Genomic DNA, 27999 nt, shown 5'->3' with positions numbered 1-27999 from the left:
CTTCAAGTCAACAATATTTATTGAGTGTCGCCTACGTGCCAGGCACTGTTCTAGACAGTAGAGATACAGCAATGAACAAGACAGAAGACCGCTCCTCAAAGACGTTCCATTTAGGTATGAGGTCAGCGTTGAACTGCACACACACCTGTAGAGAAACAGAGTGACAAGGGCCATAAGGAATGAAAGCAGGTGCAGGGGATGAAGCGTGACGAGGTGAGGGCGTGACCCCTTCCTGACGCGCCGCTACCTGAGCAGGGTCTGAGGGAAGGGCAGGAAGGAGTCTCACCTGGATCTGAGCGGGCACACTACCAGCACCGCAGGACCAGCAAGGGGCCCAGGCCCTGAGAAGGGAGCAACGGCTCCATGATCTGATTGGGGAGGAGGGGCTGGGGAGGTCAGAGCCACTGGAGGCCGGAGATCAAGGGAAAGACTTGGGACTCGCTCAGCTTTGCTTCCCCCACAGGGTGCCAAACACACAGTATGTGCTCAGGAGTATTTACTGAAGAAAGGATGGACCAAGCATGGCTATGTATGCCACAGTGAGAAATAATAGATAACATATTAAAATATGAATAAATACGACACAAAATGACTCATAAGCCTATAGCCCAGATATGAGCACTATTAAACTTTTAATATTACTCCTTCTTAAATAAAAAATAATTTATTTGTAGATTCTATTTTTTTCACATTTGAGACAATACTATGTCCTGTTTTCTTCACTTAATCATATTGCAATATATATGTGTGTGTATATATATATATATATATTTTTTTTTTTTTTTGAGAAAGATTAGCCCTGAGCTACCATCTGCCGCCAATCCTCCTCTTATGGTCAGGAAGATGGAGCCCTGAGCTGACATCTGTGCTCATCTTCCCCTATTTTATATGTTGGATGCCTGCCACAGCGTGGCTTGATGAGCAGTGCTAGGTCCATGCCCGGGATCCAAACCGGTGAACCCCAGGCCGCCAAAGCAGAGTGCGCAACCATAACTGCTGTTCCACCAGGCCAGCCCCAATAGTGCAATTTTTTAATAAGCACCCTTTACCTCATTGAGATGCAACGCATCTCTGATTTCAGCAACTTGGGCAAAGTGGTCATAAGGTGACCAGCTCTTCCAAGGGCCACAAGAGGTGAGGTGTTCAGCAGCCACTGAATTTTATCAGCAGGGAGATCCAACAGGGCCATGAAACCCTGTAGCCTGAGACAGAGTCACAGCATGCTGGCCCACATGGCCCCGGCTGGCCCCCGGCTGCAGGATGCTCAAGTCTACTCTCCAACACAAGGAATGTCCTGGCTTCACTGTGCACAGGGGTTTGTCATCATTAGCAAGATGGTGCCTATGACATTTTCCCCTCTCCATTTGGGCTTGAGGCATTAGAACATTTCCTAGAGAGGCATTTTCTTCCTCTTGGGGCTCTGCTTTTACCACTAGTAGCTGCTCCCAGCTGTTCCTAATTCTCTCTCTGAGTGAATGACTGCATGATTCACTGTCTACAACTTGTGGCTTCTTAAAGGAGCCAGACCATTTTGTAACACAATGAAACAGCTCAAACCAAGTAAAACTACCTAAGAGCATAACCATAAGTTAGAAAACATAAAACGTATTTATTTTCAATGTCCAGGATTATAAACTCTTCAACTATGAAAATAAACATGTGCCTGGGTTAAAAGAAAAAAATCAGAAAGGACTTAATAGAAATCAGGCAGCAAGCCCATGCTCTTCACTGATTCGGCCTCCTACCCATCATCTGCTTTGGGAATGGTTCTTTCTAGAAGAGCTGTGGGACCTGTGCTGAGGCATCCTCAGCACCCCCTGAGAAATAGAAAGGCATGTTCAGGTCGAAAGGTAAGGCCCCATTAAGCATTTTGGGAGTAAATGCAGATTTTACAGGTGAACCCACATAGTTATGGCCCGAAGATGTTTTTGGCCAGTTGTTGACGCTGCTTTTGCCCATACGCAACCAACGAATTTATTCAAGACTGGCATTACTGAAAGGAAAACAAACCTAAGGCAGAACAAAATTGATGGGAAATTTAAGGGGAAAAAAACCCACCAACAAACAACCCTCAGTTTGGCTGAGATGATTAGAGCCAGATGGAGAAGGGAGCCCAGGTGCCCAGGTGGGGGATGTGTCTGTGGCCAGAAGCAGCTGTGCCTTAGCAGCACAGTCTAAAACCTGCAAATCACTTGCAAAGCAGAGAAGTATTTCCTTTCTTCCTCTTTTTCCTTTTCCTGCTCTTCTTCTTTCCTTTTTCCCTGTAGCGATGCAAATTTTCTAGGTTGGAACTTTTCCAAATGAGAAGGCACTGTGTGACGGGGCTGGATACCAAGACTGAGGGCAGCGGTGGGGGGGATGGAGCAAAGCATCTAGGACTGCAGTCATGATTTCTCATCACTCTCCCCAAACTCTGGGTTTCAAAACAAGACTCCCATCCCGGAGATAATAAAAGGCACGTTCAGCTGCCTCGATCGCTGTCCTACAATTAGTTCATGGTGGGTTGTTGGATGCTTTGAGCTTAACCAGACCTGTACATATCCTCCGTCTAATTCTATCATGTGGCTTCTAATGCCATCACATGTGGCCTCTGGCAACAAAGCCATTTTCCAATTGCTAATATCCTCTCCCTTCAGCACTCACCCTGCCAGAATCGTTTACAGCTCCATGTCTGAATCTCCCCAGAAAAGATATTTTTTCCTTTGGCAAGATGGTTTCCAGAAAACAACCCTTTCCACAAGGACAAATAAGTAGAAAAGTTCTGTTCATTGCAATCTGCACAATAGCGAAGAAAATGCTGGGATCTTGGTGTTGCATAAAGGAAAAGAATGTTGCAGAAGTTCTTTGTGTAGTTTTTTTTAAAATTTATGGCTTTAATCACTGTTGCATTTCACCCACTTAGTGCAGAACAGTAGCTTGTTGATCGCATCAACACTTTGTTAACATTTCAGTTCATTCATTAAGAGAAGCTACATGAGCTCTGCAAGGGACAGGGACCGTGGTCTATTGTGTTTGACCCAGTATTCACAGCTCCTAGAAGAGTACTTAGCACTTAAGTGTTCACTCATATTTACTGTTGAATAAACTAAGGTATTTTCTAATGGGAAACTGAAAGTCTAGCCATCTTGTGAATTTGTGTGTTTTGTGTGAAACGAAAGTGTTTATCTGTCTTGGAGTTAAGAAGGAAAATTCTGACCTAGTTTCACTCTTAGAAAACACTAAGACTCCAAGTAGATTTTTATCTAGCTTACTTTAAATTTGCAAACTGCACCAGGTATTTAGAAAATCAACCGTTTCTTCCACTACAAATACAAATTCTATTTTGTGTCATAGTGTACTGCTTTGTCAGTTACAAGCTGAGCCTGCCAGCAATAACAGACAGATTGTTCCCCTACATTATGCCTGCGAAGAGGATTCTGGACTCCAGAGAAGGGATGTACTTCAAATTAGATATGCTAGGATGAAATTTTCTTAATTCTGTTCATCTTTCGGTAAACAAAGCAAAAATGAATGCATAATTCTGAAGATACTCCATATTGTTTTACTTTTAATCATTCTTGGCTGCTTGATCCAGTGGTTGAGAATTTGAGAAAATATAAAATTTCAACCTCTGCTTTTCACAGTTAGGAAAACACTGATTTAACAGAACCCTAACAACTCTTGGCCAACCCCCAGATGAAGCTGTGCAGTGATTCTTAAGTGACTTTTTAAAAGTCTCTCTTATTTATAATGAAATTAGAAACTAAAGTCCAGACTGCTGTACAACCTTTTCCCAGAGAGGAAAGTCTGCTGCTAATGTGTTGACAGCTAAAGAGAAAGCCAGTGGTCCTCCTGACAGTAAGACTGGGCTAGGATGAAAGACACAGAACTGAATCCTTTGACGGAAACTCAGACAGAGACCTGAGTTTTCTCTGAACCTGCACATAGGCAATAGGTACCAGCAAGAGGTAAAACTAATTTGTGATGATGTCAGACCTGCAGCTTCTAAGATACAGCGCCTTCTTCCACTTCACAACTTGCACGTGGCATTGGAGTAAAAAGAAAAGCATATGCATTAAGACATTTCCAATGAACCATTGAGGATTTGGGGATGGAATTTCCATCTTCCTCCTGTTTTGACAGTTTTAAAATCAATTACCATGAAATGTACATAGGATCCAGTTGTGGACTTAACCTGTGGATGTGGCCATCTAGAAAACGAATCAATCAATGTTCCATTTATCTTACATAACTGCTGCTTAATGTATTAAATATTCAGTATAAACTATTTTGTTAATTGTAGTAGAAGTGATCATATATTATGTATGACTGTTACTTAAATATAAAAAGTAAAAAATTTTCCTTTTCATGCCTTCTCATTTTTTCAGCTATTTGGAAATATAACCCATGCATGTCGTCTAGGATTCAGCCCCACAAACAGGAAATGTGATTTAACACCATTTATGATTTTGAGAGTTAAATGGATTTGGCTATTGATTTCTTACCAGCATTAGAAATGTATTTTGTTAATTTGGCTGACAATGAGGTTGACAGTATAATAGCATTACCAAAAGCAGCTCTGGTTTTTGTTCTTAGTTAGAATTTTCATACCATAGCAGCTCAGATTTGTCAGGGATTCGTGCTTTAAAGGGATCATACTGAAGAGGATAAAAGTGGAACTGTCGTGGCACAAGGCTGGATGTTCACCTTACAAATGCAGCCCGATCCCTGTTGGCCAAGATGCTGTGAGTGTTTGCGGATTCCTGTCACACTCTGAGTTGCTGTGAAAGTGAGAGCACTAAAGAAAAATCCTCCTGAGGGAAAAGCTGATTGGGAGTTGGCATGGCAACTGTAAATAGCACCCAACCTTTTCTATTTTAGAGAATTCAAACAAGTCTAAGAGCTGGAAGTAGAATGCCAAAATGACCTGAATAGCTAAAAGATGAGAAGATAGCAAAAGGGCTATTTAATTAATTAAAGAAGATAAAATCAGAAAACAGAGCTGTGGGGTGGCGTTAGCGAAGAGTTGAAGAGGCCTTCATTCTTTAGTCCAGCGGAAGCAGAATATCAGATGGCTGTGATGGGGACAGAGGCAGCCTCATGGGGCTGGGGCATGGTGCTGGCCTGGGCAGCCTTCCAGCCCCACTGTCGACCCAGGGGCCTGGCTGCACGGGTTGAATAAGAGCACTGCTCACAAATCATTTAAGATATTTCATAATCAAGGAAAAATGGTTTATAAGGAGCACTGCCTCCATGAAAGGGATTTGGCATAAGACTAATAATAAAATTAACTGGACCTCCATTTGAGCCACTACCCTATGTGGCAGTGCTGCCTGTGTTGTCAGCTCCTTCCTCAAGAGAAAACCTGAGCCCTTTCACGTGAAGGAATGTAGGGCTCTTCCCAGACTGCCAGTCAGATGACATTAATCACAGAGGGGAGAGTTACTCCTAACCCCTCCACCAACACACCACCTTTACTGATTCAAAGGATGGCATAATATCAGGCCTCAAGTTGCTGGCAATTCATTTAGAAGAGATAAGGCTAGGGCCTACGTGGACAATATTTTAGAATACTTATTAAGCCATAAATAACTAGCTGCACTCGGACGCTCTCTGGATTCCAGAGTCTAGTTTAATCCCATTTCAGCCATTTAGATCTCTAAATAAGAGCTTTGGTGGGTATAATTCCAAATGGGGGAAGACATAAACATCACCAAATATATGCCTTGACAATACTTTCCTAAAATGGAAATGTCCTTATTGCTCTTACTGATTAAAAAGACAAGACTGGGAGCAACTTAAATATCCATTATCTGGGACTTCTAATATGAATATGATGAATGCCTTATTTTTTTTAACTAGAGAATGAGGAAGTTTGCTGTGTACTGAAATGGAGAGATCTCTGTAACACTCAGTGTCCAAACAGGAAAGTAGAAACCACTCTATATATTTCAAGCAGAGAAGGATACAATGTAGGGAAATGGTTAAAAAACTGCTGGAAGAGCTAAGAAGCAAAGAAAGAAGGGGGTTGTTACCTAAAGGCAGGAAGCTCACACTGTCCCTTGGCTGGATCCTGCGAGTGGAAACTCACTCCTGATGTTGCTGAAACCACCCCAGGCTTCTGGAGCCTGTGGCATAAGCAGTCAGGCCGGGCTGCTGGTCCCTGCTGCTGCCAGTAGCAGGGGAAATGACTAGTCTCTTTCTCCCATACCGGAACCTACTGCCGGTGCCTCCCATTTCAAGAACCTCACATGAAATTGGCTGGATGAGTGAGCCTGGGAAAGGGGATGGAGAGTGTCTAGAAGGATGAATTTGGACCTAACAGTCAAGAAACACAATTCGGTGCATCCACCCTTTTGCTACTCAGATCCACACATTCCACTGTACCCGTCCAACAACATCATATTTACACCTAACAGAATGCAAGTATATTCCTCACAGAGATGAATGCAGGCTCACTTTCTCCCCCAAAGCGGGGAACACAGAGTGGGCCCGCTGTGAAGAGGCACCTCTGGGTGATGCCAATTCCTCTTCTCTTTTAGTCACCATTGCACCTTGGAGATTCTGTAACCTAAAGGCTAAATTGTAAAGTTAACCACCAACAACACTTAGCGTCACACACAACAAGCAAAGAAGAAAATACGCATAGCCACTATAGTTCTTACTTTGAAAACTAAAAACAAAACAAGTTGATTGATACTGATAATTGATAATGATAATAGTTGATAATGATAATGTCAATGATTAACAACGAGCTTCTTCCAGTGTCCATTCCATGTTCCGTTTACCTTTAACCAACACTTCAGTAGTTTGGGGTACTTTCCTGGCGGGATGGCTTACACCTTCATTTCTGAAGGGTTTGAGTCTTTAGTAGTCTTGCAGGTTGCAATACTATTCCAATAACTTTTTTCCATAATGGAAAAAGTTCAGTTTAATAAGCCTGTTACCAGATGGCTGGATGGTCCCCCTGGGGAAAGATGCCACCTCAGGGCTCAGCATTGGTCTCTGCTGTCAGCAGGTTACACATTCAGCAGTGACAGTAGCCAGATCAGCCTTGCTGAGGGGAAGTCCATATTGTTGAGCCCATGTGTAGCTTCCATTCCGGCCACAATGGCCACACTCTACGGGAGCCTACTGAGCAAGCCTCAGGGTAGCTGGAAAAGGGGCTGAGTGACAACCACAGAATTGGGCAGCTTGTCCAATTGATTACTGACAGCCTCATCAGTGGATGCCCCATGGTGAGCATTCACATATGACAGTGCTTATATAGAGAGGTCCATCTGCAAACCTCTTCCTCAGACTCCCTTGTCACCGATATGCCAATCAAACCACTAGTCACCCATGAAATGGTAAAACTCCTACCTCTGGCCATCTCTCCATCCAGACGAAGCAGACAACTGTTCAGTGTTCAGCTTTGAGAGAACGTCCCTTCCACATTCCTGGTTTGGGCTGTAATGCTTCAGCAGCCCACGTCCACCTGGTGCCTTCAAATTGTAAGGGGCAATCTGTGAACCTGGCCCAAATGTTTTCCTCCTCTGTCAACTGTCAGTCCCAAAGGCACATAGGTGTGGGTTGAGAGAGAATTAAAATGCAGCAAGAGGAGGTGCTGTGGAAATCTGAGCTAACTGCTCATGAAACTTACTTGTGCATTCAGGACCTGCTCAAGTCCAATCTGGCATACACCATTCACACTGGATGATGGATTGCTGCTGTGCATGCCCAACCTTATGGCTTGGTGGATCAGTGTATTAGTTATCCATTGCTGTGTCACAAACTATCCCAAAACTTAGCAACAAACATTTATTATCTCACCTGGTTTCTGAGAGTCAGGAATCCGGGAACACCTTAGCTGAAAGGATCTGGCTCAGAGTCTCTCACAAGATTGCAGTCAAACTGTCAGCCAGTGCTTTACCCACCTCAAGGCTTCACTAGACATGCTGTGGACAAGTGGCTCTCAAATGGGGGTATTTTGCTCCCCTAAGGATATTCGGCAATGTCTGTAGAGATTTTTGGTTGTCACAACTCGGGGTAGCACTGCTGCTGGAGTTTAGTGGGTGGAGGCCAGGGATGCTGCTAAACATCCTACAATTCTCAGGATAGCCTCCTACAGAAAAGAATTATTCATTCTAAAAATGTCAACGTGCCAAGGTTGAGAAGCCCGGCTGGTCAGCCGTCTTTTGCTCTGGTCCCCACACAAAACTGGTAGCCTCATGGGTTACTCAAAACATTGCTTTGAACAATACACTCAAAAACAGTATATGTTATCTCAAAAATCAAAAGTGGTGGAAAACATTGCAGCTCTTTCTTAGGAGTAGTTGGTACAAAGTGCAGCAATTTGCCTTTCAATTTGGAGAGGAAATGCCAAGATTTCCCAGACCACTGGACCCATAGAAACTTCACTGAGGTAGTAGGCCTTTGATGTTTCGTGGGGTTTATCTCCCACCCTCTGGCATACATATGTCTTATTAAGGCATCTGAGGTATGTGCTACTTCTGGCTCCCCATGTCAATAACATAATAGATATCAGCCTGATGTTCTGGGGAATATCAAGATGATCAAGGCCTCTGTGGACTAGATCTTGAGAGGAGAAGAGTCAACATAGGCCTGAGGTAAGACAGTGAGGGTGCTTTGCCAATCCTGCTGGTTGACAGCAAGCTCCATCTGGTGATCTCTGCTAATTTGGTATCGAGAAAAAAAAACATCTGCCAGCTCAATAGCTGCATACAAGTGCCAGGAGCTCTGTTGTGTTATCCAGTAAAGACACTGCATCTGGTCCAGTACCTGAATAATTTTATAAGAATCCACTGTCATTCCCCAATAACCACCTTCCTTCTACACATGCCACACAGAGGAGTTAAATGAGGATAGTAGAACAACCCCTGTATTGTTTAAGTGCTAGATGGAGGTACTAACCTCTGCACTTCCCCCAGGGATATGGTATTGCTTTCAGTTTACTCTTACTCTGAATGAGGAAATTCTACAAAGCTTCTGCATGGCCCATTCTACCTTAATAAGGCTCACTATACAGGTAAGGGAATCAATATGGCAGTTCCTTTAAAGGCTGAGGTTACTTACTACAACTCTGTTCAGGAATGGGAAAACAACCACAGTGTGAGTGAGTGGACCCATTGGAAGCCTGCGAGGCAGCCACAGGCCAAAATTTCATGTATCACCTGATTACCACAAGTGACCCCCTCCTCCAGGGGTCAAGGAGCATTTTGGGACTTTAGAGATTAGCAGTGACTCAGAACCAATGTCCAGAAATCCCCAGAAAGCCTGGATATTCCCCTTTCCTCAGTGCACGGTCTCCCTAGTGAATGGCTGCAGACCTCTGGGGAAGACTTAAAGGGCTATTTATGCTAAGTACTTAGAGCAATGTTATAGAGTCCCTTCTTGAGGCTTCCCAGCCTCTCCTTCAGCTAAGGTTAGAGTTCTCAAGCCTTAGCACGCGTCAGAATCGGCTGAAATGCTAGCTGGACCCACCTCCAGAGCGTTTGTGTCAATTGGGCTGGGGTAACTTCTGAAAATTTGCATTTCTAACAAATTCCCAGGTGATGCTGCTGCTGCCAGTCCTTGGACAGTCTGAGAATCAGTGATCTGAGGATTTCTAAGTCTTTGAACTCATCCAGGTCTTAGACTTGGGTGACAGGCTATAACTCTCCACCAAACAACTCAGGTTCCTGTTCACTATACCTAGAGATTTTCCAATTATATAAATCAACTAACTCTTAGTAGACTGCCCATCTCTTTTGGTCGCAGGGCCAACATGAGCAATTGGCCAACATCAAAGATCCCTATGTGCTAAAATACTCTGCTTGCTGCTCCAGGCACTCTGCCCATTACAGTAACTGTGCCCACCTTGCTTCTGGCTGCTGAGGGCCGCCACTTAGCTCTGCCCCACCAGGAGCCCATCATCCACTGAAATCAAGAACTCTGTCTTAATGTCGGTGTCTTCTTTCAACGATAGATCTCCTAAGAACCCCTGAACAAGAGAGTTAGCTTGAAACAACCGCCAAGTCTGGAGAAGACTGACCACAATAATATCAATCAAGAAAGACCTTTTCCACTCTTCTTAGCACTCTGTCTCCCCAAATACCCACCCTGGAGGGGCTAGAAACTGTGGCTAGCACAGTACGGTAATAAGAATAGAAGCACCAGGTGGGCAGAGAGAGAAGCAGCTGATCACAACCCCATCCCTACTGCAGGCTTCTCACGTGCTTAAGGGACAAGAAGGAGGCTTATCCGCAAAGCAAGGTTTTGATTATTACATGAAATTTAATTACTAAAATAAGAGGTTGTTTCATGGTTTGAAGTGACAAGAGATCCATTTGCATTATTTAAGAGTGACCAGAGAACTCAGGGGTCTGCCCGCTTTTCCATCCAGGTGATGGTAAAGAAATATCCCATGGAGTGAATTATAAAAGATACTGGGAAGTACAAATAAGGCTGCTTTGTAATTGACCCTCTAAGACCTGCTTGTTCAATGTACCAGCTATAATGGCAACTGATGTGGAAACACATCGAGATGCGTATATCTCCATAGAAAAGGCAGGAGATAAAACAGCATGCTCCCAGACACAGCCATGGCTTCCCAGGTCCCCAAAGGACCATAGAGATGGGCAACTGTGGATGGTACTACCATGAGCAATGAGGATTCCACCATGGCCTGAAGCACACTCATGGGCTTTTATAAGCTCCCGGCCCTCGCTCACACCTGATTGCTCCAGAGACTCTGATAATGTGCCTACACACTCATGGGGTGCAAAACAACCCCAGTGCGCTTCTGAGTGTTAACTAGGAGACTAGGTCAAATGAAAGGCAATTTCATGCAGTTTCCTCCAGGAGGCTCAGACAGATCTGCCTCAGTTCCATTCCTGAACGTCCCAAAACCACTCATTGGAAAGTACATCGTTTCCTCTCTTTTCAGTAAATGATAAAATAAGCCTTTTAAATAAAGCATTTAAATATATAGATCAGTCTGTTTCTGGATTCTTCTCTCTTCCTTAGATCCATTAGCCTGTGCCTGCACTGGCACCAGAAGAATAGCAAAAAGGCTAATGGGACTGGAGCAGAGTTAGAGAAGAGAAGAATAATAGGAATGAGATCAGAGAGGAACGTTCTTAATGAGATGGGATTCACATTCAGTCTTTAAACTCGCAGTGAACCCCAGCAGGGTTTTGAGTAGTGATGTGATTTGACGGGTATTAATAAGATCACTCCGGCTGCTGTGTTGTTCTATGGAGAACAACCATGAGGGGCAAGAGGGGAAGCAGGACACTACTGAAATCATCCAGGTGAGAGATGATAGCTGCCTGACCGGGTTGGGAGATGGAAGTGATGAGAAGTAGTCAGAATCTGGATATATTCCGAAGGGAAAGCCAACAAGGTTTCCTAATGGATTGGATGTGAAGCGTGAACAAAAGAGTGAGGTCAAGAATGATTCTAAGGTTTTTTTGTCTGAGTACTGGAAGAATCTGAAATGGGACAGCGTGTGGGAGGAACAGGTTTTACGGGAAAGACCAAATTTTGGACATGTTTAATTTGAGATATCTCTGATATTTGAGTAGAGGTGTCAAGTCGGCAGATCAACACCCAAGTTTTGTGTTTAGGAGAGAGATCCAGGCCAGGCACAATTTGGGTCTTTAAGATAGACACAGTATTTAATGCCATGTGATTAGATCACCAAAGGACGGGACACAGACAGGGATGAGGTCCAAAGACTGGGAGCTGGGCACTCCAACATCAAGACATCGTGGAATTGGGGAGAAACCAGCAAAGGAGAGTGAGAAGGAGCAGCTTGAATATCAGAGGAGAGTGTGGTATCACTGAAGACAAGAGGTGACGGTGGTCCAAGAAGGATGGATGGGTCAGCTCTATCAAAGGCTGCTGACAAGCAGAGCAATTCACCACTGGACATAGCAGTGGTCATTGGCGACTTGCCAAGAGCAGTTATGGTAAAGTGGTAGGGCTGAAAGTCCTAACTGGAGAGGATTCAAGAAGACAGGGAGGAGCAGGATTAGAAGCAGTAAGTGTAGGCATCATTTTTCTAGTAGTTTCGCTGCAAAAGGGAGCAGACAAATGGGGTAGTAATGGAAGCGGCAAGTGGGGTGAACAGTTTTTTTCTTTTAAGGTGAAAAAAGTGACATCACATTCGGATTCCAATTAGAATGATCCAGTAGAGTGGGAGACATTGATGATTAAGAGAGAAAGGAATGAATTGCTAAGTTGATACATGGGCATCCGTTCAAGCAAACAGGTACTCTACTGGGGAAATCGTATATTGCTTCAAGCTTTTTGAAGGGAAATTTGGCACTGTCTATCAAAATTATAAATGCACATATTCTTGGACACAGCAGTTTTATTTTCAAGATTCTATTCTGCAGATAAACTAGCTTCTCTGTACAAAGACATATACAGGCTATTTATTAGAACATTGTACATACTATCAAAAGCTAGAAAAAACTCAAATGCATATGGATAGTGGATGGTTAAATCCATACCTGGAACACTACACGGCACTCAAAATGAGGTTGATCTACATGTTCTGTTCTGGAAGAATCTCCAAAATGACTTAAGTGAAAAATATCAAGGTACAGAAAAGAGCATGATACGTTTCCACCTGTGAAAAGAGGGAAAAACCAGGGAATAAGATGATACATAAAAATAGATTTATATACAAACATATGTTTATTTGTGCATAGACCATTTCTGAGAGATAGGGACTTACTGTCTATTGGATATCCTTTTCTAATATTTCAATTATTTTTAAGAAATGTATTTATTATTTTTCGTTAAAAATTAATTAAAAAAGAAAAAATCTTTGCTGAAAAGAAAAAAGTAAATTTAACAAATCTGTCTGTGCATCATTTTATTAATGAAAGGAAATTTTCTTATAGTAACATTTAAGGGAGAAATGCCCTTATCTTCCAGTTTGTTTTGGAAGGTAATGGAAAAAAAAATGCTTTTGAACTGATTGTTTACTGAACCAGTAAGGTCTTTATTCTATATTTTAAAATATTGGAATATAAATTCTCATTATGTATACCAAATGAACAATTGTTAGTTTCAACATGTATTTCTGTTAGGCACACAATAGGCATTGAATCAGATCACAAATTAGCTGAACGTCAACCCTAAACATTTGGGAAATGAAATTTAAATACAAAACATTATTGAGGATCCCTTCTTTTAAAGGTAAATTTGTAGGTATGTCTACATGTGTACTTAATATAGGTTAAGATCTTTTCTTTTTATTTTTAGTTTATTGCATAGAATATAAGGGTGGTATAAACTAACCAAAAAGTCATTTTGATACAACTTAGCAAACTATTTAATCATATCATTAACAATGGAGAAGGTATCAATTCCAGATGGGAAGGAAAATGATAAGGAGAAGACTAATTTCCAGAAGCAGAAATTATCCCTGAGGTTGGAGTTTAAAAATGCACTGATACAGAATTAAGAGGGCATTTTAAACGTAAAGCTTCTCAAATTAATAGTTCTTAAAAATAAAGAACCATACCCATTAGGTACTTCTGAAAAGGGAAAGTGTAAATTCATCATTTTTAGCATCTGTCAGCTTGGAATCTCGTTTAGTACTTTCACGAGCCACATTCAGATTGAAGACCTCATTGACGATCTTGATGGATGACAGGACCTTGAACTGCCTTCTGAAGCATCAAGTAAGACTGCATTCCTTTCTGTGTTTTCAGTAGTAAGCATACTTATTATAATCAAGACTTTGAAAACTTGTACTCTTTGCTACATAATAGCATCATATATAATAATCCTCCATCTCCCAACCTTAAGGATATTCTAAGCACTAGAGATTCTCTGCTATTTATTTAAGCTTGCATGATTTTCTCTCCCTAGTTTACTGAATTATTTATTAGTTACCTAGTATTCATGCTCTGTGCTAAGCGCCACTTCTCTCCCCTTTTGCAGCTGGAGTCCAAGTACATATTCTCTGTCTTTATCAACTTTAAAGCTCAGCTGAAGCTAAGAAGTAATCATTCATTGTGATGGAATCACTTGGGTAGTAATATATTTTCAAAAACATTAGGATTTTGTTTTTAATATTGAGTCTATTTGCTGCTTTTTTTGTTTGCTAATAAACAATGATATATAGGCAATATATAAATCCTCATACTAAAGTGCAATTATCTGTAGGCAAGATCCACAACTTGACAGCCTTCCAAGACAAGAAAAGCTGAAACTTGGTATGCTGACGAAATGCTCACCTAGTCGAATTCAAACAGGAATAGACTGATGGAGCATTCTCATACCTGTATGCAACTCTATGCAAGATGCTATAGACCGATATTTTTCAAACTTTATGGTACATAGGAATCAAAAAAGGATTTGTTACCACACAGAGTTGAATTCACAGGTCTGGATGGAACCAGAGATTCTGCTTTTCTAACAAGCTCCCTGGTGATGCTGATGTTTCTGGTCCATAGAATTCACCTTGAATAGGAAGGTATAGAGCAGTGGTCCTCAACACTGGCTGCGTGTTATAAGGAACTAAAAGAAATACAGATGTCCAGGTCACACTTCAGTTGATCAACTGAATCAGAATCTCTGGGGATTAGACTCAAGCATTGCCAAATTTTGTTAACGTTCCCCACAGACTATGGACTTAACGTGTCCCCCGCTAAACTCATACATTGAAGGCCTAACCCCCAATGTGATGGTATTTGAAGATGGGGCCTTTGGGAGGTAATTAGGTTTAGATGAGTTCATGAGAGTGGGGCCCTCTTGATGGGTTTGTGTCCTTATAAGAAGAGACACCAGAGATCTTGCTCTTTCTCTCTGACATGTGACACACAGCAAGAAGGCGACCATCTGCAAGCCAGGAAGAGAGGCCTCACCAGAACCCAACTATGCTGGCACCCTCATCTCAGACTTCAGCCTCTAGAACTGTGAGACAATAAGTCTCTTGTTCAGGCCACCCAGTCTATGGCATTTTGTCATGGCACCCTGAGCTGAGACAGCAGGGGATTCTAATAATATGCAGCCTAGGTTGGCAACGATTGCTGTAAAGGGTATTGAGGTGGCATAATCATAACTCTGTTTTAAAATACTTCCAACCTACTTGGGGAGCTAAGACTTGGGCCTGGAAAAGTCATAGTTGGTCAAGTGTCAGATTGGGTCAGAGAGGTAAAGAATATTAAGAGATTTAGACCAAGAATAAATCTTTATGCAGTCGCACAGAGGCGACTACCTCTCTGATTTCTATCACCATAAATTAGCATTGTCTGTTTTAGGACTTTATATAAATGGAACCCACAGTATGTAGGTTTTATGTCCGGCTTCTTTTACTCAGCATAATTATTTTGGGATTTATCCACATTATTACACGTATCAATACATGTAATTCCCTTTTATGGTTGAGTGATAATTCCATTGCATGGAGATACCACAATTTGTTTATCTATTTGACTGTCGATGGACATTTGAGTTTTTTCCAGTTTAACGTTATTAGAAATAAGGCTACTATTACTATTCTTCTTAAAGTCTTTTTTTTTAAATGTATTTTCACTTCTCTTGGGGAAATACCTAGAGGTGACGTATTTCTAGGCTATGGGATAGATGTATGTTTAACTTTATAAAGAAACCGCCAAACAGTTCCCCAAAATAATTGTATTATTTCACGCTCTACCAGCAATGTATAAAAGTTCTACTCGAGGCTGGCCTGGCGGTGTAGTGGTTAAGTTTGTGCATGCCACTTCGGTGGCCTGGGGTTCGCTGGTTTGGATACTGGCTGTGGACCTACACACTGCTTATCAAGCCATGCTGTGGCAAGCGACCCACATATAAAATAGAGGAAAATGGGCACAGATGCTAGCTCAGGGCCAGTCTTCCTCACCAAAAAGAGGAGGATTGATGACAGATGTTAGCTCAGGACTAATCTTCCTCACAAAAACCAAAAAGTTCTAGTTGCTCCAGATTCTTGCCTTAGTTTTGCCAGTAATTTTTATTTTTTATTTATTTTAATTTAAATTTAATTTAGTTTTTAAAATTATTTTTTGAGGTCACATTGGTTTATAACATTGTGTAAATTTCAGGTTTACATCATTATATTTCAGCTTCTGTATAGACTGCATCACGTTGAGCACCAAAAGTCTAGTTTCCATCCGTCATCATACACATGTGCCCCTTTTACCCCTTTTGCCCTCCCCCTACCCCCTTCACCTCTAGTAACCACCAATCTATTCTCTGTATCTATGTGTTTGTTTGTTTATCTTCCACATATGAGTGAAGTCATACAGTATTTGTCTTTCTCTGTCTGACTTATTTCACTTTACCTAATACTCTCAAGTTCCATCTGTGTTGTCACAAATGGCATGATTTTCTTTTTTATGGCTGAGTAGTATTCCATTGTGTATATATACCACATCTTCCTCATCCATTCATCTGTTGATGGGCACTTGAGTTGCTTCCAAGTTTTGGCTATTGTGAATAAAGCTGCAACGAACATAAGGGTGCATATATCTTTTCGAATTAGTGTTTTCATGTTCTTAGGATAAATACCCCGAAGTGGAATAGCTGGATCATATGGTATTTCTATTTTTAATTTTCTTCAAAAGAATAAAAATGATATTTTTAATTTTAAGGTTTCATTTTTTTTCTTTAATGCACTCATCTGTGTGATGAGGCCAAGACCTTTGAGAAGTAATTTAGCATAGTTAGTCAAGAGTACTGAGTTCTTGGAGGATAATCTAGAAATATAAAGAGAATTACAGGTGTAATAACACTCTAATGCAGCAATCCCACTTCTAGGAATCCACCTACATTTATATGTGCTCGAGTACAGGGTGATAAATGTGCAAGTGAATTCACTGCAGCACTGTTTGCAATAATAAAAGGTTATAAAGAATGCAAGGGTCCAGTAACAGGGAAGTGGCTGCATAAACTACTGCACATCTACACAATGGAGTTCCAAGAAGTTCCAGAGAAAGAATGAGAAAGGTTTGTATGTACTGACATAGAGAGATCTCCAGAATATACCATTAAGTGAAAAAAAGGCCAAGGGGTACATGTACAAGGGGGGCATGGATTAAAATAAGGCTATATATCTACACACACACACACACACACACTTACATATGCAAAATAAAAGCCCACTACACTGGACATATACACATGAAACTAATACAATATGGTTATGTGTAGAAGCAGGGAGTGACAAGGTAGAGGGAGCAGGGGTGGAAATAAGACTTCTCTGTGAATCTTTTTCCATATAGTTTTGATAATGAATTACACAATTACCTATTAAAAACTACAACTAAAAAAAATCCTAGAATTGTAAAACAAACCTAAACATATATCACATTGGTAACATGATCACAGAAAAACTGTAGAAAGAAATACACGGATTTTGTGAAAATGTGAGCTCACAATGATAAAAAAGAGAGAGGCAGAAAAAATTCCACTGCCATCACTGAGGTTGTTATTGACAAATTCCTCCCTTTGAGAATGGACAATTAAAAGAAGAAGCACTTCTCCCGCTTCCCCCGCCCAAAATGTTTTCCAGGGTAACCAAATAGATCGAGGTGACTAGAGAAAGCTCTTCTTCACTAAGGAATGGCAGCTAATGTACAGAGAAGAAATGATAACATTAGAAAAGTCACCATTTTGTGATTTCTAATGAATATGAATTCAGGCAAGGATTGTCCAATGGAGTTGGGCATTATGTGACTGGTTGAGGGAAAACCACACGTGTGTATAGTGTTAAAGTAACCCCACACAGAATACTTTGTGGTCACCAGGGGAATAACATGACACTACAGCAGCAAGCTCGGGCAGCCATCCCATAACCCAGAGGACAGTCCGATTCTCGGTAATGGTGGACACCAGATGGCCTGTGCCTCCTGACGGAATGCCATGTGAAACACACAACAGCACCCAAAATACATTCTAGACAAAATTTATTAACATGAATCGACCAAGCTCTTAGATCTAACTTCTAACTTACAGGAAATACAGGGGACAGACGAGCAAGCTAAGTGACCACATGAGGAAGCAATCAGACAAACAATCGAGCAAGAAAATCAGTAGATGAAAAAAGGGACTGTTTTAGATTTTATAATGCCTAAGGGACATACAAATCATATAGAATGCATGGTCCAGACCTAAATTCTGATTTGGACAATCCAGCTTGGAGGAAATGTTTGGGGGACAAGTAGGGTAATTTCAATAGGATCAAGGTATTAGGTGCTATGAAAATTTACTGACAGAGAAAGAAAAATATTATTAAAAGGAAACAAGCCATCTGTAACATTATGATCTTGTTTTAGTAAAACAAATACATACATGTGTATAAAAAGACCTGGAATTATATATAATAAAAGATTAACATTTAGTCTCTTCTTGGTGGGAGTATTAGTTTTTTATTATTGCCACAAATTACCAATAACTTGGTGGATTAAAACAATAAAAATGTATTATCTTACAGTTTTGGAGGTCAGAAGTCCAACACGGGTCTCACTGGGCTAAAATCAAGGTGGGGGCAGGGCAGCATTCCTTTCTGGAGGCCCTAGGGGAGAATGGGTTTCCTTGACTTTTTCCAGCTTCCAGAGGCTGCACACATTCCCCTCCTCCATCCTCAAAGCCAGCAACAGCAGATCAAGTCATTCTCACGTGGCAGCAGTGAACTTCTCTCCTGCCTCCCTCTTCCACTTGGAAGGACCGTTGTGATTACATTGGGCGCATCTGGATAATCTCAGATACTTTCCATCTCAAGGTCAGCTGATTAGCATCCTTAATTCCATCTGCAACCTTCCTTCCCCTTTGCCATATAACCTAACTTGCTCCCAGGCTCTGGGGACTAGAACATAGATATCTGTGAGGGGACATTATCCAGCCCACCACCATGGGAATATGTATTTATTTTGTTATCATTCCTTATCTACATATAATGCACACACTCTACTTCTGTTAACCTCAAAATGCTATTCTTCATTTAAAATAAGTACAGTGATGAGGGAGAAGGCAATACCATAAGCAGTAATATTGGGGAGATTATGAATATACACCTATAATAGGAATAAAGAAAATGTGAACTAATTACATGTGACTACGTATTGGTGGCTTGGAAAATTTCCACTGACAGGATCATATTAAAAAATGCTACAGGTTCAAACAATGTGTATGAAAGGGCAGATTATATATTCTGGAAAATGTTATGTATCAAAAAATGACTCTAGTGATGACAAGGACACTCTGGTCAAAGATTCATGTGAAAAGTATGACTAAGAATTTTCATAAAATGTGAGTTCAAGTCCCAGCTCTGTCACTTAGTAGCTGTGTGACCTTGTGCCAGTTACTTAACCCCTCTTTGCTTCCATTACATCATCTATAAGATGAGACAAATACTTGTGCCTTCCTCATGGAGTTGTTGGGGGATTAAATGATTTAATACTTGCAGAGGACTTAGAACTGTGCCTGGCACATGATAAACACTCTGTAAACGCTAGTCATTAAGGGTTATTATCCTGGCAGGTGTTTGTAGCCGCCTGTTTCGGAGGGAAAATCACTCTGGAATTTTAGTTAAGCTGGTACTTCTATTCTGTCACCTCAGGGAATCATGAGAGTCATGCACTGATTATCAATGGGGTTCTTACACCCAAGGATACTAGAGTAATTAGCCTGAGGGTTTCACTACTGGAATTCTTCCCAAATGGCGAGGTTCCCAGAAACACCCCATCAGTGCTAGCACAGTGGCTAAATAATACTTTTGAAGAGTCAACAGTAATTTAGCCCAGAATAGTCAATATGCCAAATGGTGCTGACAACTATGGGGTTCTAACACCTGTATCCTGATGGAAAGAAAAGTCTAATAATTTGCTAGTTTGACAACCTGGGGGCAAAGCAAAGAAGTTTTTGCAGGACTGTGAAGGACTGGAGACAACTTCAGTATATACTTCAGTATATGTTATCCTGCTCACCGTGGATTAATATTAAACCAATCAGACACTCTGAGTTGCTGAGATCAATCAAGCACAACATGGAAAAGCACCTTCCATTGTACGACATGCAGATTTTAAACAAAACATCATATTTAAAGAACTTTGTCAATTCCAATGGTATTGGAGAATGCTCTGCAGAAGAAATGCAGTAGATTCCTTGATGTTTAAAGCTGGAAGGGATCTTAGTGAGCATTTAATCCAGTGTTCCTCAAACTGGTAAACAGTCCTACCCACCACCCCGTCATTTCATTCCTTGTTTTCCATAGAATTTTGCAAAGCCTTGCATGTGATGTTGTGCACTGTGACTCCCCAAGACCGAGACAGGGTATATGACCCATCCTGACCACAGATCTTCCTCCTTTTGTTCCCTCATCACCTTTTAACTTCACAAGGGCCATTACTGATGATAAGAACCCTCTGAGCGAATACTGATGTATCATAAGCACATTACCTCATAGAGCAAGAAACTGGTGCCCAGAGTGGTCAAATGATTCACCGTGTGAACGAAACGATCACAGAGCTGGACCAGAGTCCTGGCCTGTCCGCACAGCCATCCAGAGAGAACCCATGTGCTGAAGACTGTGTGCTTTGGGCTGGGCAGCCTGAGAAGAACAAGAAAACAATGAAAAGATGGAAACAGAACCTACAAGGAAAGATAGAAGAACGAGTTACCTGAGAATGTGGCTTCTTCCTCTACTTTTTTGCTCAATTTAACACTTACTAAAGACCTACAATTTAAGAAACAAGCCTGTGGTTGGTGTTACAGAGGACACCAAAAAGCCATGCATAAGACTTGGACCTGCCCTAGAGGGTCTCAGACTCTCACAAGAAGATACACATGAAGTTGAAACATTAGCAACAACCCTATTTTCATAACACTTGTAGTTTCTAAGCATTTTCACATATATTTCCCCAAACTGTTAGGTTGGGCAAGAATGATTTGTCCTTTTTTTATAAATGAGAAAATGAACCACTGATCAGAGAGGTTGTGATGTGGCTCCAAGGTCAGAGACGTAGCAAGCGGACTCCATCTTCTGACCACCCCACCCACAACACATGGGTAGTTTATGACAGACATTTGGTTTTTTGATGTCATCTGCAAACGCTTTGGGGGTATTTACACTGGATATAGGAAATTGTTTGACCAGCCAAGAGTATTTCCATTACCAAGACTGATTTTTGAAAAAGGTTTATAAGAAAAACCATTTGTAACAAGGGAAGGTGGACATGGCAGGACTACGGGGAAAGCTAGAGGGACTATGGTATCGTGTACATTTTACCAAAGATTTTAACTTCAAAAACAAATGCTTATTGTAGAACATTTTGATCGTAAAGTAGAATGAAAAAAATCTGTTCCCTCATCCACCAAAGAAAAGCAGTGTTCAGCAACCCCTCACTCCCAAAATTTTTAAGGCCATACGTACTACAAAATTTGACAATTTACATTAAGCTTTTGAAAACTCCTTAGTTCTAAATATCTTTAAGCGGTAACAACCACTTTTTTCAACCTACAATGTATTATGCTGACAATGAAAAGGATGCTAAAAGCCTTCACGTTTGAGGTTTATCAATTATATTTTGGAAATTAAACAGGGAGGCGGGGGGCCGGAGGAGTGTCCTTACAGAGCCGTCAGCATTCCACCAACAGAAGTATTTGATCCTCACTACAGTGAGGCTCCAGCGCTGTGGCTAGAACCTTTGAGCCTGAGTCCCACTGCAGCATACGATGCTGCTAAGCATAATCAAAGTGCAAATCTTTATAGAAGATTACAGAGACTCCGAAAAGGGGATGGATGCTTCCTTCCTCTAATTTCCTTTCCTGCCATGTTTCTCATCTTGAGTAAAAAACATTTGGCCTTTTGATGAAATCTGCAAACACTTTGAGGGTATTTACAGTGTACATAGTCAATTATTTGACTGTCCAGGATGATTTCCATTAGCGAAATGGGCAGAATGCTCCTTGCCAGGAGAGGCACTGTTTTCAGAGGGATGGGTATGAAATGGCCTCCCTTATTTTGGCCCCATCCAGTGATATTACAATAAGGAGACATCTGCCACTCTAGGGGAGACTGGCGGTGGGGGGCTTGACACATGTACATCCAGGTTTTGATAATAAATCATGGAAAATTTACAGGATGAGTTGCTAATCCCTGAAGTCGATACTCCTCAAAACAGGTGTCCCCCTACAAATATTTTTAAGCCATTCATTCTAACAATTCAGATCAAGTTGTGGGGAAAAGAGTAATTTTTTAAGAACTAAATTCCCTCCAAATATATCTATCAGCCCACTGAAGAGAGCAGGAACAATTTCTGAATTATAAACTGAAAACAACACTCAAGTTTTGTCAAAGTTGGTCATCTTTGCCCTCTCACCAACGTTCTGTCCTGTCGTTAAGTTTGAGTGATGGAATACCAGCGAAGCATCTACCAACAATGCACCTGGGCCCAGAGGAACGGGCCCCAGGCAAGTTTGTAATTGGGAAGCACCTGGAGCCAGAAAGGCTTTGTGTGTTGTTTCTCATGGCTACCGATTATTGTGCCCAAGCCCTAAACAAATTGTTTTTAATAATATAAGAAAAAAAAAAAGAGAGAGAGAGAGAGAGATGTCTAAAACATCATTCAAAAAGTTTAATCAAGTCCAATCAAGTCCACTTCAGCTGGTGGGCACTGGCACAGCTGGGCTGGTTGTTCACGGCCTCTGTCTATCCTGGCGCGGCAGTGCCAAACCTGATGGGCTGGTGCTCTTACTATACCAGTTGTTAAATATTTTGAATATTACCTGCACTGACCTCATTAGATGTGCGCAGAGGCATGTATCAACAGGGAGCCCAGCAAGTTCCAACTGTAAAAGCCTGGGGTCAGAAGCCAACAGTTCAGAGTGTGGTCTGCACCCCATCATTATAGCGGTGGATCATTCCAGAGGTTAGCTAACTTCTCTAGTTTTTAGCATCCTCTCCTCCAAATTGGGGATATGAATAATCCTTACCCAATTGCTTTATGAGACTTAGGTTGAGGTTAAAACCAAATATTAGATGTGAAAGCATTTATCTTAAAAATTTTTTTATTGAGGAAGATTAGCCCTGAGCTAATATCTGCTCCAATTCTCCTCTTTTTGCTGAGGAAGACTGGCCCTGAGCTAACATCCATGCCCACCTTCCTCTACTTTATATGTGGGATGCTGCCACAGCATGGCTTGACAAGCGGTGTGTAGGTCCACACCCAGGATCCGAACTGGCAAACCCTGGGCCACTGCAGGCTGAATGTGCGAACTTAACCACTGCACTGCTGGGCTGGCCCCTACTGTTTTTCAAAGAAATACACAGTAATTGTACATCATTTAGAAAATTCCAAAAAGTAGAGTGTAAACAATTATTCATTTCTCAGCATGTAAAGACAACTGTTAACATTTTTGAAAATTTTCTTCTAGCTTTTTCTGAAAACCCCTTGACAATTCAACAGCAGCTGCTGAGTACCGCAAAAATGAAATAAACAAGGCTGTTGCCCTTCCAGCTGGGTGGGAATATAAATGGCTAAATAAATGTTATTACTGTAGCATAAAGAAATCCAAATAAAAGAATAGTGGAAAGTTGTACCATAAAATACAACTACAGGTCTGGTTCCTGGAGACGTCAAATATCTTAGTATTTAAGAGACACTTTGATATCTAGAGCATTTCTTTAGGCTACTGACTCAATTTCATTCTAAGAGAAGACATGACTATCTTACTGCTATAAAATCTCGGTTACGCAAAAACAAACTGTCTACTGTACCCATAAACAGCATGCGGATTTGCCTTATTTCCTAAGTCATTATGCTCAGTCAACAACTGCCTTTCCTTTTTTGGCTTGCAGAAATGCCCATAGTTCACTGCAGTTCTTGTAGACATACAATCTGTTTATACAGGTCAGTTTCAAATAATCAGGATTCTTTGAACTGATAGATAAGGATTTTCCTCGGACATCAAGTGTGGTAGAAGCAGTCACATTGTAAATAGTCTTAAACACATAGTGTTATGTGGACTGATGTTTTCTACAAAGGTTTTAGTTGTTTATTATTTTCTTCTCAAAAGATAATTGCAAAAAAAAAGACAATTGCTCTTACAGCAAATTGCACTCATTGTATTCCTCTATGATGGCAATATCCTCCTGGATTATCATCTTATATACATTTAACTCCCCAGCCACGCTGAGCTCTCAGAACCCATGGGCCTTGTCTCCTTCCTCTTTCCATCCCCAGGCTCCTAGCAAAGCAGACACTGAAATGTCTGAATAAGACCTTAAGAATTCTTGTTCAGTGAAAATACCTCAGACACCTGGGAACGTGCTAAAGAAAGATCCCAAGGCCCTATTCTGGAGGTTCTGAACCAGACTCTCTGGAGGTGGGCTAGGATCCTGTATTTTTAATACCTTCTCAGTTTCCTCCTCTGTAAACTGGGGACAACAATAGCCCCTACCTCACAAGGTCGTTGTGGAAATAAATGAGTTACTTTATGCAGAGTGCTTAGATTACTGCCGACACCACTGTGTGAGTGCCAGTCATCATTACCGTCAATATGATATGATCAGCCAAACATGAACAGGTCTTTTGGAAATAGTGTCTATAAGTTTTCTTAATCTTGAGTGTGCATAAAAATCACCAGGTGATCCATATATGCAGATGCTGGGGCTTCGCCCCCAGAGATTCTGATTTAATAAGGCTGTACCTAGCTGGGAATCTCCATTCCTTTATATTCTTAAGGGGAAAAATGGACAATCCGTAAACCAGTGGTTCTCTTATGCAGACTCTTAATTCCATATTTATATTCCTAATCTCCAAGGCACAGAAACTTGCCTCTTAGACTGGGGCTAAGATGAATCTCATTCAGATAGAGAAAGAGAGTTCCGGGGGCCATCTGACAACATGCCACTGGGGATTCTCAGTTTCCTACTTCATCTGTATCAGGGGCCACACTGCCTGTCTGGGGGTGGCTCACATGGGGTGAGGCAACAGCTGCTGGTCTCCGAAGGCTGCCTGAGTAAGCTCCGGGCTGCTGCTCCCATGAGGCTTGGCTAGCTCTCCCTGCAGGGGGAGGTTGGCCTGAGCCCTGCTTCCCCTAACCCACCCTGCACCAGGGCAGTGCCTGGGTCAACTCATGCCAGTGCGGGAGGCTGCTGGAGACACGGCCTGGAATCTGCCTCTACAGCCAAAATCAAGGAGACCACAGGGTGCTTGGGAAGAAAGCACTGTACCTCCTGGCAAGCCCAGGAAGATTCCATGCCCAGGCAAGAACACCCGAGAACGCTTACAGCACACATATGTGTCATGGAACCAGCCCAAACTTGCTTGTGCTTCCGACCTCTGAAACTACTTACGAGTGCGCTCGAGATTTAAAGGGCGAGATTTCCAAAAATGAAATGACGAAGCCCCTGTTTCTCTTACGAACAGCATCCTTTCCTGGATTTCCACACATGATTGTGCAAATTATACTTTAAGAATAATCAATACTGGAACCTCCTGGAACCTGAGGAAGCCTGGATCCATCCATAAACAAAGACATTACACAGTTAATAGACAGGCATTCAAATGGAGATAACTATGTCCTTGCTTTTACTTAAAAGTATTGCTTTTTATAGAAAATTAGGCATAGCCTATGTTATAATAATGTAGAATTTACATTTTTAAAAAATGCTTTCCTTCAAACTCCTGTAATTTTCCTCCTTGTTCTTTCTGAATCAAAGTGCATGTACGTTCTCCTCCTAAAATGCTACATATGGACAGGCCTGCCTCCAGTATTTGAGAAGCCCAGGGGACAGAGCATGAGAGGAGATCCCTGGCCCACCCTCCTCTTCTCAGCTCTGGCTCCTGCCTTACCAGGAGTTACCCAGAGGCCTCCCAGGCAGACCAGCGGAAATGCCAGCCCACACCTCCAGATTCTTTTTGCACAGCTGCCCTTCGGCCTTCCCCTGGCCCTAGGGGTATATATACTCGTGGCGTGATTGGCCCCCAGCGGGACAGATGGGTAGAAGGCCTGCACAGACTTAGGCAGTTGGTCAGGGAATTCCAGGGTCCCAGGAAGCTGAAGCAAGAGTCAGGGTGTAGGCTGTGGGTGGGCACATCCCTTGGAAAGCCTGAAATCTTGCCCTTATGGGGAGGGACCCAGCCAGAGGAGGACCGGAACACGGGCCGCTAAAGTACAGGGTCCAGGGTAGGGCCCAGGCTGCCCTGGTCCAAGAGTCGTGCTGTGTGTACAGTATCTATACAACAGCCATGTACATGTTATGTAAGTGAATACCTTGGGCTGGATGTTCTATCAACACATGTCCCATATAAACCACTGTCACAGATTTCAAGGTTCTAGAAGGCAAGAACTAGATAGATACCATTTTCTCTGCATAGCACCTACTTTATTTAGGCAGAAATACTTTGTGGCATTGCAGTGCAAATATGACTATGTCAACTGAAAGAGGAATAAGGAAATGTTTATTTGGAAGTCACTGTATGAGAGAGGTCGTGTGATACTGTTAAAAAATACAGATGTCAAAAAAATCTCACCAACAAAGATTCAGACAGATTTGGAGGTTCCTAACTCACTTTTTTGCACATGTCCCCAGGCTTCCTTCCTTGAGTGCTCTGCTCCTCTTCAAGGTAATACCCAGCACCTCCCTCTTCTGGAAACCTTCCCCAAGCTCTCAGGCCAGGCCAGGTGCCCTCCTCAGAGTTCCCACAGCTCTTCTCACCTGGCCCTGCACCTGCTCCTTGCCCACCAGCCTCCCAGCTAAGCTGCTGCACCCTGTGTCTTACCAGCCACTGCATTCCCATCCCATTGGGATGTGGCACATGCCAAGTTCTCTCTAAATGCTTCTTCCTGATCACCAGCAGCAACAGGATTCCAAATGCAAATGCAGTGTGGGAGTTGCTTTTATAGCTCTTCACTCCCAGGGGCTCTAAGTACCGCTGAATTCAAGCAAAACAGCATTTTAATTCCTGGAAGAGAGAGATGGTCTGAAAATAAATCAAACACCTGGTCGTGTGGTGTCACAGAAATGGAGACCGCTGGAGGCACAAATATCATATAAATGTACTCTGAGCTATGTAAATGTCATTCATTTGTAAAGTTGATCTCAGGTTATATGCCTTTAAAAAGGGAAGCATTTGTTTAAAGAAGCATTTGTTAAAAGTCACACTTTTCAGAAGGAATTTATATGCACACACAAACACACACAGGTGTGTTATCGCTTTGTAGATCTCGAAATCTTACTCTTAGCGAAACTAGATCGAGGGTGCTGGTGACACCTACCAGAAACTGTTTATACTTACTTGAAATATGGCACACTATATCCATTTTAAACAAGGTTAACGACACGCGACAGATGGATTACTTCAACAAAATGGAATGTTATGGAAAAGCAATTGTCTTATGACATGAAACCATGTATGATGTTATTTCTACCTGCAATCTGGGACCCCTGGTAGAAATATTAAACACTGGGCAATAATATCAAAGACAGCCAAAACTTTAAAAAATACTGAACATCTGCAGGGGTCTGATAACTCTGTAAATCTTACCTAGAGGCATCTATAAAGGAAAGATGTCCCCAGCGATTTGGACCAATCACTCCAAGCTACAGTGGCCCCCGGAGGGAACACCGCCTGCCGTCCTCACTCACGCTGCAAGTTTTCTGCGAAGAGTCAGGAGGAGAAGAGGCTTATGCAAGGAGGGTCTGATTTCTGCTTCTCCCTCTTCCACATCACACCTCCCAGCTTCCGACCTCTCCCCTGCTCAGAAAGCTGTTTGCGTGTCCCAAGGCTGTGGGCTCAAAGCACATGCTGCCACAGCTCCATCCCAGGCAGATCCAGTGGTTCAATTTTTTATTTTATTTTATTTTATTTTTTTAAGACTGGGCCTGAGCTAACATGTATTGCCAATCTTTTTTCTTTCTTCTTCTCCCCAAAGCCCCCCAGTACAGAGTTGAATATTCTAGTTGTAGGTCCTTCTAGTTCTGCTACGTGGGATGCCACCTCAGCGTGGCCTGATGAGCCATGCTAGGTCCACACCCAGGATCCGAACCAG

General features: G+C 42.0%; 1 long non-coding RNA gene across 1 annotated transcript; it reads right to left on the bottom strand.

The window, feature by feature from the left end:
* Position 1: 1 nt before the first annotated feature.
* On the bottom strand, positions 2-27632 carry LOC138923786 (uncharacterized). Its single transcript, XR_011437909.1, has 10 exons — positions 27495-27632; positions 26730-26912; positions 25301-25459; positions 20401-20551; positions 18435-18517; positions 16287-16446; positions 14348-14502; positions 13502-13679; positions 12480-12598; positions 2-145 (listed from the first exon to the last, which is right to left on the bottom strand). It is a non-coding gene; the product is annotated as an uncharacterized lncRNA (long non-coding RNA).
* Positions 27633-27999: the final 367 nt, after the last annotated feature.

This window comes from Equus caballus, chromosome 4 (assembly GCF_041296265.1).
Source record: "Equus caballus isolate H_3958 breed thoroughbred chromosome 4, TB-T2T, whole genome shotgun sequence".
NCBI classification, from domain to species: Eukaryota; Metazoa; Chordata; class Mammalia; order Perissodactyla; family Equidae; genus Equus; species Equus caballus.
The sequence above is the reverse complement of the archived record's forward strand: the minus strand, read 5'-3'. Positions and strand labels throughout refer to the sequence as shown.